The sequence below is a fragment of the Lipotes vexillifer genome, unplaced genomic scaffold, assembly GCF_000442215.2.
Source record: "Lipotes vexillifer unplaced genomic scaffold, Lipotes_vexillifer_v1.1 scaffold1120, whole genome shotgun sequence".
NCBI lineage: Eukaryota > Metazoa > Chordata > Mammalia > Artiodactyla > Lipotidae > Lipotes > Lipotes vexillifer.
In genome coordinates this window covers 800,455-809,716 of record NW_006797892.1, presented here as the reverse complement: position 1 = coordinate 809,716, position 9,262 = coordinate 800,455, and the positions used below count along the sequence as shown (strand labels likewise).

The following is a 9,262-nucleotide window of genomic DNA, read 5'->3' as shown; positions in this document are numbered from 1 at the left end:
ATATTAGAAAAATCCCAGGGCCTGCCAGGGGATTACTCTGTTTATTAAATTTAGCTTCCCAAACAGAGATGCACTGCACTTTGTATCACCCTGGAGAACTTGAGCATCAAGGCATTCTATTGGCTTGAAACCCAGCAATTTCACAAGACAATAAAACAATGTATGTTCTTTTCATTGTTTTTCCTGTATACTTTATTTGCTAAGGGAAGTAAAACATAGTGCAATGATACACCATTATGTGATATGGAACCTCTCTGCTGAAATTAAACCTCACCATTACAGGGTGAATATCCAAATCTGTGGAGTTAGCACTTTCACTTTATGCATGCTAGTAGCTGCAACTTGATGGGTTAGGCACTTCGTTCCACTAGTGTTTTGGTAGCCTTTGCTCTAGTCTGGAAGTTTGCAAACGAGGTGAGTGCAGAGCTTAATGCTCAGAGAATCATAGGAGGCAGAACTGGAGGAAACCTCAGTGACAGTTCAGCTTAGAGATTTCCTTTTTAAAGGTTAGGAGACTGATGAGAAACAAAAATGTTTTGCCTACAGTTAGGAGGTTAGTGAGTCAATAAGCCAAGCGTTCTGACTCCAAGTTCCATGGTTTTCCTGAAGGTCACACGGCCTTCCGCCACTCCTGTCCTTCATGTGTAAGTAGCTACACCATGAGGGCTGCTCTAATTTATTTATTGTCTGGTAACTATTGCAGCTGGACAAACGAGACCTTGTTCCTTGTAGGCTCAAACTGGTTGGCTGTGTTAAGTCCCAGGGGAGGTGAGGAGTTTGAACACCGTAAACATATTTCCCTCAAAGACTATATGTCTTGCCTTCATGGCCACTGCTAGTCAATGCCAGACATGAAAGCTATGGAGAATCTGCTGAAGATGATACTCTAAGACATTGTAATAATACCATTCTAGCATGTTGACATAGGAATTCCTCATATTTGCAGAGAAAAATGTTCAAGAATTCAGGGTTTTCAAGAGTCTGCCCATCTTTAAAAAGCCGAGGCACGGACAATGGACTTTGTAGTTCAACAGTTAGTACTCTGGGTGGACTTGTATACTGGTCATAATGAGATCAAGCCTTTGTAGAGTCCCTTAATTTACATAAAGGCTGGGTCATAATAACACAGTGGTTTATCCTATAGGCTTGGAAGTCTGACAGCTGGTGTTTGAATCTGTTCCCTATACTTGTTCTTGGGTAGGTTATTTAAACTCTTTAAGCTTCAGTTTCCTATATGAATATTGAGGATAATTTTAGTAATGCCTATAGCATGTGGTAATTTTGTGGATTAAATAAGATCGTTGATGTAAAGCCCTTCAGTACTGTACCTCACTTTTCAGCAGTACTCCATAGCATACTCACTTTGTGGATGAGAGAAGGTCACGAGGGCTCAGTAGGAGTCGTGAGATGAGTCATGACTAGACCCCAAGGCCCCAGGTCTTCAGGCTAATCATCCATCCACTGTGGTACCCTGCCACCTTTCCCATCCCCAGGACCCTCTTAGCATTTATCAGCCAGACGGGTTGGGGCACTTTGTAGCTCATTGTTAAGACCTCCTCTTCATCAACTAGAGGTCTTCCCTTCCTCCTACACTCTCACCTCCTTCCTTCTTATGACAGCCCCATCTGTTGCTGAATCCATCACCAGGGTGACAGCGTTCTGATGATGTATTCACATAATACATTATCAGAGTGCCAGTCCTGATGGCCCTGTGATGTATGAAGCTGGCGTTTGTCAATGCCCTGCTGTTCCAACAGAACCATCCATCACAACAGCGTCCTCTTCACGGGGGCACTACACAGAGACACCTTCCTAGGGAGGTGAGGAACAGAGTAAACAGGTGAATGTAACACCAGGGAGGCATCCAGTGAGATGGGCAGAATGCATACACTAATCCTGAATTGGAAAGGAGTGCGTTATGGGCTACCCTTGCTGAGCCTAGCGTTCATTCAAATGCATTCATCCAAATACATCAAGCCAGGTGCTCTTCTGGATGTTGAGGATCAAATGATAATACTGGTAACAATCCATGTTGCTTGAGCTCTTCGTATTCATCAGACACTGTGGTAAATGCTTTATAGATGTTGTTGCGTTGCGTGCCCCCTGTAATCCCACTTACACAATGACTCCATTTTCAGACGACAAAATAGAGGCACAGAGACACTAAGCACCTAGACGTGGTGGTGCCGGCATTTGAACCTCAAATACTGACCTCAGAATCTATTCCCTTACCCATTAAGCCTAACACGAGGGGCAGGCCCTCACATAAGGTAAGTGCTTGGTACTAGGTGTGCAATATATGTACACTCTAATGCTAAGAGCAACCCGCAAAAGTAGGTTTTATTAATGCCATTTTGCAGATGAGGACACTCAGAGGGGTCACACTGCGGGGAAGTGGTAGAATTTGATCTTGCATTAGTCTGACTTCAAATCCACTCATCTTAGATTGCAAGGCACAGTGGGTGGGCAAGAGTGAGGGGTCTAGACTCAGACCTGGCTTCAAACCCAACTCCACCACTACCCAGCTGTGTGACAGTGCAAAAAGTAATGAGCTCCTCTGGGATAATAAAAGAGATTGAAATGTTAGAGGATTAGAATGGTGCCTGGCACACAGTAAGCACTCAAGTGAAGTTATTATTTTGCTACTATTACTACCACAATTCCTGCCACCATCACCGCTGTTAACACCACCGTTCCTGCTATTCGTATACAGCACCACTTCCCTGCAGGCTGATTGGTTTGCTGATTGACTGATTGACTCAAACATGAAAAATCAAGAGAAAGTGGTACAAGAGAAAATAAAGGGTCTATGAACAGAAGAGAAAATGAAGGTTGGGTCATGGTTTCTTATCAGAAAAATAAAGCTCTGTTGACCTCTCTCCATCTTGCTTAATGTGAACTGTGGATCTGATGGGACTTTGCAGGCAGATAGATTTACCATTCATCAGGTTCTTTCAGCCCTAGTTGGCCAAAAAGAGCTTTCTCTTTGCCTGGGAGCCAGCATGATCAAATAGCTTTCAAAATAAACAAATCAGAAATCAGACTGTCTTTTCCATTGGTAACAAGTCCTGGCAGATAGAATGCTGAGATTTCAATTGCTTTCTTTCCAGGGATACTAGATCACCTACAAGACAAAGTGTGAATCTTTTCTCTTCAGTGATTAGGACCCTGCCAACCTTAGCACACGTCTGCCCGTATATTATGTGAGGTTACCCATGAGATGTAATTTAAGGTGCTTTCTTATGACCTACTTAAGGAACTGCCCTGGTTTCTAAAATTTCACCACTAAATACGCATCCTTTTTGGTCTTAAAGTTGTGTCATCTTTAAGAACCTTCTTGAAAATGTGTGTAACTCAAAAAAGAAATATTCTAGAAGACACAATTCTCAAGCTGCACTCATTTCTCTTAACTCAGTCTATCCTCACAACAATCCCATTTTGCAAATGAGAAAACTGATGAAGTGAAGTGAAGCGGGTTGCACCTACGTATTAGCCCAGTCCATACTTGAACTTGGGTCTCTTCAGCTACAGAGACTTTTCTATTCTTCCACGTGGATTTGGAGACAGGAACTCCTGAGAAGGGTGAGGCAGAAAATAAAGACTTATTGCGATTTTGAGATGAGAAAGAGCATAGGAATAAAAGTCTGACAGATTTGGATTTTAGCCTCAGCCCTTACTAGCCCTATGACCTCAGGAAGGCCATTTAACTCTCAGAACTAAAACTCCTCCCTGTAGAGGGGAGCTTGGGGGAAAATGGATACACGTATATGTATAGCTGAGTTGCTTTACTGTGCACCTGAAACTCTCACAACATTGTTAACCAGCTATACACCAATATAAGATAAAAAGTTAAAAAAAATAAAACTGCTCCCTGTAAGATAATGGTGACAATAATAATCAATTCATGGGATGGCTGGAGAGATTAAATGGTTTATTATGTGATGGTGTTGATTCCACTCTTAACCCATAGGAGGTGATCACTAAATATTTCTTTTTCTTTTTCCTTTTTTTTTTTAGAAAAAACACATGACTTTATTATTCCCAGCACAAAGGGCAGTTCCTCGCAGAACGAGGGGGCAAGTTCTGACGGCCGGGAGGAGGCTCCTACTTGCATGCGATGAGCGGGTTCCGCAGGACCACCATGACCGGGTCCCCACGCAGGCACATCTTTGAGATGTAGCGGTCCTTGTTGACTGGCTTGGACTTCTTCTTGCCCTTACCATTCTTGGGGACTTCGGTCCACAACTCTTTCACATTCTCCAGCACCATGTTGCAGTGCCTGTCGAAGGCCTTCACGTGGCCCAGGAGCTTCTTGTTGCGGCGGTTGAGCACTTGGGTGTTGTTCTTGACCCACTGGGTGAGCACGGAGAGTGGCCTCGTGTTAAACTTCCCCTCCTCCCGCTTCTACGGCTCCGCCGGGGTCATCTCACCCTTGGGCTTGTTGGGGAGGCTCATGCTGGCGGCGGTGGTGGCCGCGCTCTCAAGTCGCTACTGTCTCCTCTGCGTTGCTTCGTCCTCTTTTCACTTTTCACTGCCTGCTTCTCTGAATTCTAAAAGTACAAATTCTGAACTAGATCAATAATGTAAATTAGCCTCATGGCGTCCCAGAAAGTGACTCCCAGCACTGAGATACTTTGTCAATGGATGCGATGCGTGGCCTCTTTCTACCTAGAGCAAAGACAGAGTTGACACGCTGTCGCTGATTTCACCTTTCACTAAAGCCAAGGAATCTGCCTGCCTTTGAACTGGTCATGGCTGAGAACCACGCACCACCTTGGAGGTCTGGCCTCCAAGAAAATCTCAGATATCACGGGGCCACAGCTGGCGTGATGCCTCTTACCTGGGCAGGGTGGAATGATTTATACCTGATCTGTCAGAGGTCACCAAGCAGCTCAAAGCTAAACTGAAAGATTAAGAGTTGATCCAGATGTAATAACAACACTGACTAGACATCCAGGCTTCCACTGGCGGCCCTTAAGGCACTAGGCAGGCGGCCTCAGCTTGCAGAGGGTGGGGCATGCTCTGGAGCTGTCCTGGGGTGCACACAGAATCTGAGGCTGAATTATGAATTCTTGTGTGATAAAGTTGTTTCTTTTGAGGCAAAGGAAGCTCTGAAGGGACTTGTAGTTGCTTCATTCATTTGTCCGAGCTTATACTGAGAATCACACACCTCATCTTGTACTAGACTCACCGTCCCAGGCAGAATTCTGAATGTGAAGTCTATGGAATCTTGGTGGAGGGTGTTCAGTAACTCCCTTTCCACAAGTCTAATGCAAAGTGGGGCATTCTTATTCACTGGCTCTGCTATCTGGTCACCTCGGTTCCCAAACCAGTTTGGCCTCAATTCCTTAATTTAGAAAATGAAGCTAATAGTAATATCTGCCTCTGGACCTGAATAGGTGCTTCTCCAAAGAAGATGTACAAATGGCCAAAACGCATATGAAAAGATGTTCCATGTCACTGGCCATGTAAGGAAATGCAAATTGGGTGGGGAGGGACAAATGAAGAGTACAGGATTAACAGATACACATTACCACATATAAAATAGATAAGCAAAAAGGATTTACTGGGTAGCACAGGGAACTACATTCAATATCTTGTAATAGACAATAATGGAAAAGAATCAAAAGAAAGGATACGTGTATCTATAAAATCGAATCACTTTGCTGTACGCCTGAAACTAACACAATATTGTAAGTCAACTGTGCTTCAATTAAAACAAAAAGAAAATGCAAATCAAAACCACAAGGACTCACTAGGATGGCTATAACAACAATATAAAAACAGAAAATAACAAGTGTTGGTAAGAATATGAAGAAATAACTCTTGGACATTGTTGATGGGGATGTAAAAATGGTACAGCCACTGTGGAAAACTGTTTGGGGGTTCCTCAAAGAGTTAAACATAGAATTACCCTATGATGCAACAATTTCACTCCTAGGGAAATGAAAACATATGCCCACATAGAAATCTCTAAATGTTTATTTCATTTTATGGTGTATACATAAAATATTATTCAGCCATAAAAAGAAATGAAATACTGTTACATGCTACAACATGGATGAACCTTGAAAATGTTACGCTAAGTAAAAGAGGCCAGACACAAGAGGTCACAAATTGTACTATTGCTTTTGTATAAAAGGTCCAGAATTGTCAAATCCATAGAGACAGAAAGCGTATTCCTGGTTGTCCCTGCGGGGTGAAGGAAGGGGAACGCGAGTGATTATTTAAAGAAGATGGAGTGTTCATCTGGGGTGATGAGATGGAGTTGGTAGCTAGTAGTATCTTAGTAATCATTTTGCAATTTACAAATGTATCAAATCAACACATTGTATACCTTCAACTTACACAGTTTTATGTATCAATTATATCTCAGTAAATCTGAAAAAATTAAATTAAATTTAAAAAGTTTTGAAACTAGAGAGAGGTGGTGGTTATACAACATTGTGAATGTATTCAGTGCCACTGAATTGTACACTTTAAAATGGTTAATTGCATGTTATATGTTATCACAATTAAAAAATAGTAATGCGAACCTTTATAAGTTGTTGAAAAAATTTAATAAACTAATACATGTATCTGGATAAATAAATATTAATATTGTTATTTTAATACATAAATATTGTTTTAATGATTATTATGATAATATTTACTTTTTCTGGAGAAAAGTTTCCAAGTGTCTCATCAGATTCTCAGACAGATCCTCAGCCCCCAAATATTGAAATAGACAAATGAAACATTGGCCTGGGAGTGTGGATTGGTGCAGCCATTCTGAAGAACTGTTTGGTAACACTTGGTCAGTTAACATGGAAACATATATGCCCCACGTCCTGACAAATGCATTTCTGGGTATGTATCTTCAAGAGATTCTCAGCTGGGCTCCTAAGGGTTATGCGCAGAGATATTTACTCTGACATTGTGATATGGGGGTTGGAGGCCAAGTGGACCTGGTCCCTGGGGGATGAACATTGTGCATTTGGTGAATCTTTTTTTTTTTGGCTGTGTTGGGTCTTCGTTGATGCATGTGGGCTTTTCTCTAGTTGCAGCGAGCGGGGGCTACTCTTCGTTGCGGCGTGCGGGCTTCTCATTGCGGTGGCTTCCCTTGTTGTGGAGCAAGGGCTCTAGGTGTGCAGGCTTCTGTAGTTGTGGCTCGCGGGCTCTAGAGCGCAGGCTCAGTAGTTATGGTACACAGGCTTAGTTACTCCCTGGCACATGGGATCTTCCTGGACCAGGGACTGAATCCGTGTCCCCTGAATTGGCAGGCGGATTTTTAACCACTGCACCACCGGGGAAGTCCTTCCGTGAATCTTTAGAATGATGATCAGGAATTTTGGTACCAACATAGTGTTCTTAAAAACATAGCTCTGGGACATCTTTGGTAGCAGACTCTACTGATGTAGTTACAATACTCTAGGGGAGTGAGTGATTTAAGGAAAATCACTAAAACTGCCCCAATAACCTTTTCCAAAGAGGTCACTTAGATGTTGTTTTTGAAGTGTACGTGTACGTGTGTGTGTATGCACATGTATGGGATTTTTCTGGGGCGGGGGAGAGTGGAATTCATTAAGAAGTAAAGCTAAAAGGAATTTCCATTTTTATATGGTCAAACGAAATCAAGATCTTCCCAATTTTACTCAGCATAGTACTTGGTCTTAATAAAGTGTAATTTGTAGAGTACTGAAAAAAACCAAAAACCAAAACCCAAAATCCCCCCAAACCCTCCCCCCCAAAAATAGCGCTGGGTGCAAAGAAGAAAGGCACATAGCCCTTGACCACATATGCAATTGAAATGGTGAGCAAACCCTAAAAATGCAACTGACAGGGCCACAAAAAAAGGACAGGATACAGAGTGAACACAGGCGCGTGATCACCAAAGGAGGGGGAGTGACATTGGGACTGGGAATAAAGGGAATAAATGGAGAAAGCAAAAGAGAGATCTGCCCGAGCACAGTGATGGCTTCTTGTCGTGAACTGAGTCAGAATAACTCAAACTTCTGCACCCAAAGTCAAACAACACAGCAAACAGTAAACAAGGACCCATTGGTCTAGGTCGCCAACATATTTAAGGGCAATCACAATCCGGTGGTGGGTCAATCATCAACCCTGGCGGTTAATTACCTTCACCTGGCATTTCCCAGACCAATGCCATCAGGCTCTCCAGGAAGTGGGGTTGGGTTCTGCGACCTCTAGAAGCTTCCTAGGTGCTTCTAATGTGCAGATGCAGTGAAGAGCACCGTGTTAAGTGTCCAGGGTGAAGGGGAACCCTGGGAGCTGCAAGGATGCTGCAGCAGGATAAGCCATGGGAGAGGAGGATGGAGAGGGAGCGGTGAGGTTGAGAGATGGTCAGGGCCCGATGCTGGGAGGTAAGGCCTCTGGAGTCTTTTCCAGAATTTCATGGGTGAAAAACATTGGGAGAGTTTTAGCTGGGGAGCAACACAACCAGATTTGCACGTTAGAACATTCTGGAGGACTGTCTAGGATGGAGGCATGGGTAGGAAGGAGGAAGGGTGGGTAGGAAGGAGGAAGGGACCCCATAATTGTCAAAATGCTCCAGGTAAGATGGTCAGAGTCTGGACTTAAGGCAGGGAGGGTAGGCAGTAAATATAAGGCAAGGAACAACCGTCCCATTTTATCGATGGGCAAACAAGGGCAGAGGGGATTTAAACAGCTCTCACCCCATAGTCTGAATTAGACTCGATAAAGGTCTCTTCCCCTCGAGTCTGGTGCACTAGTTCCAGTCTAAGTGCGTGCTCAGTGGACAGTTTCACATTTCGGTGCACTTTTCACATCCAGGAAATGACAGGAGTATTACTGCTTGGGCTGCCATATAGAACATAACCAGGTCCCTGTTACATTCATCAGTAGCCCAGGATTGGGCTGGGCCTGCCATGGCACACAGATTAACGGAGTGAAGTAAATAAAGCCATGTGCCTCTCGGGTTACAGACAGCTTTCAGATCCACCCTGTACCTGCTCATGGCTGGGCCAGCATTTATCTCTCTCTACAATGCAAACCCATTGATCAATGCAAACCCATTGATCAAGTGGAAAGTTACTAGTACTGAATGATGGTTGGAAGGAGGATGGCCGTGTTGGACCTGACTGTCAAGGTGATGGGAAAATACTGGCTAACATTTATGGGTTGCTTATAAAGTGCCTGGTACCATTCTTTACATATATTGTCCCGTCTAATCATTTCAATAACCCAGTGAGGTGAGCTGGTCCTGTCAAACCCAAGTCAGTGTGATGACCAAAGCAAGGCT

The 9,262-nt window shown here is 43.5% G+C and overlaps 1 pseudogene; it reads right to left on the bottom strand.

Annotated features, from left to right (window-relative positions):
• Positions 1-4,104: 4,104 nt before the first annotated feature.
• Positions 4,105-4,455, bottom strand: LOC103076693 (small nuclear ribonucleoprotein Sm D2 pseudogene; annotated as a pseudogene).
• Positions 4,456-9,262: the final 4,807 nt, after the last annotated feature.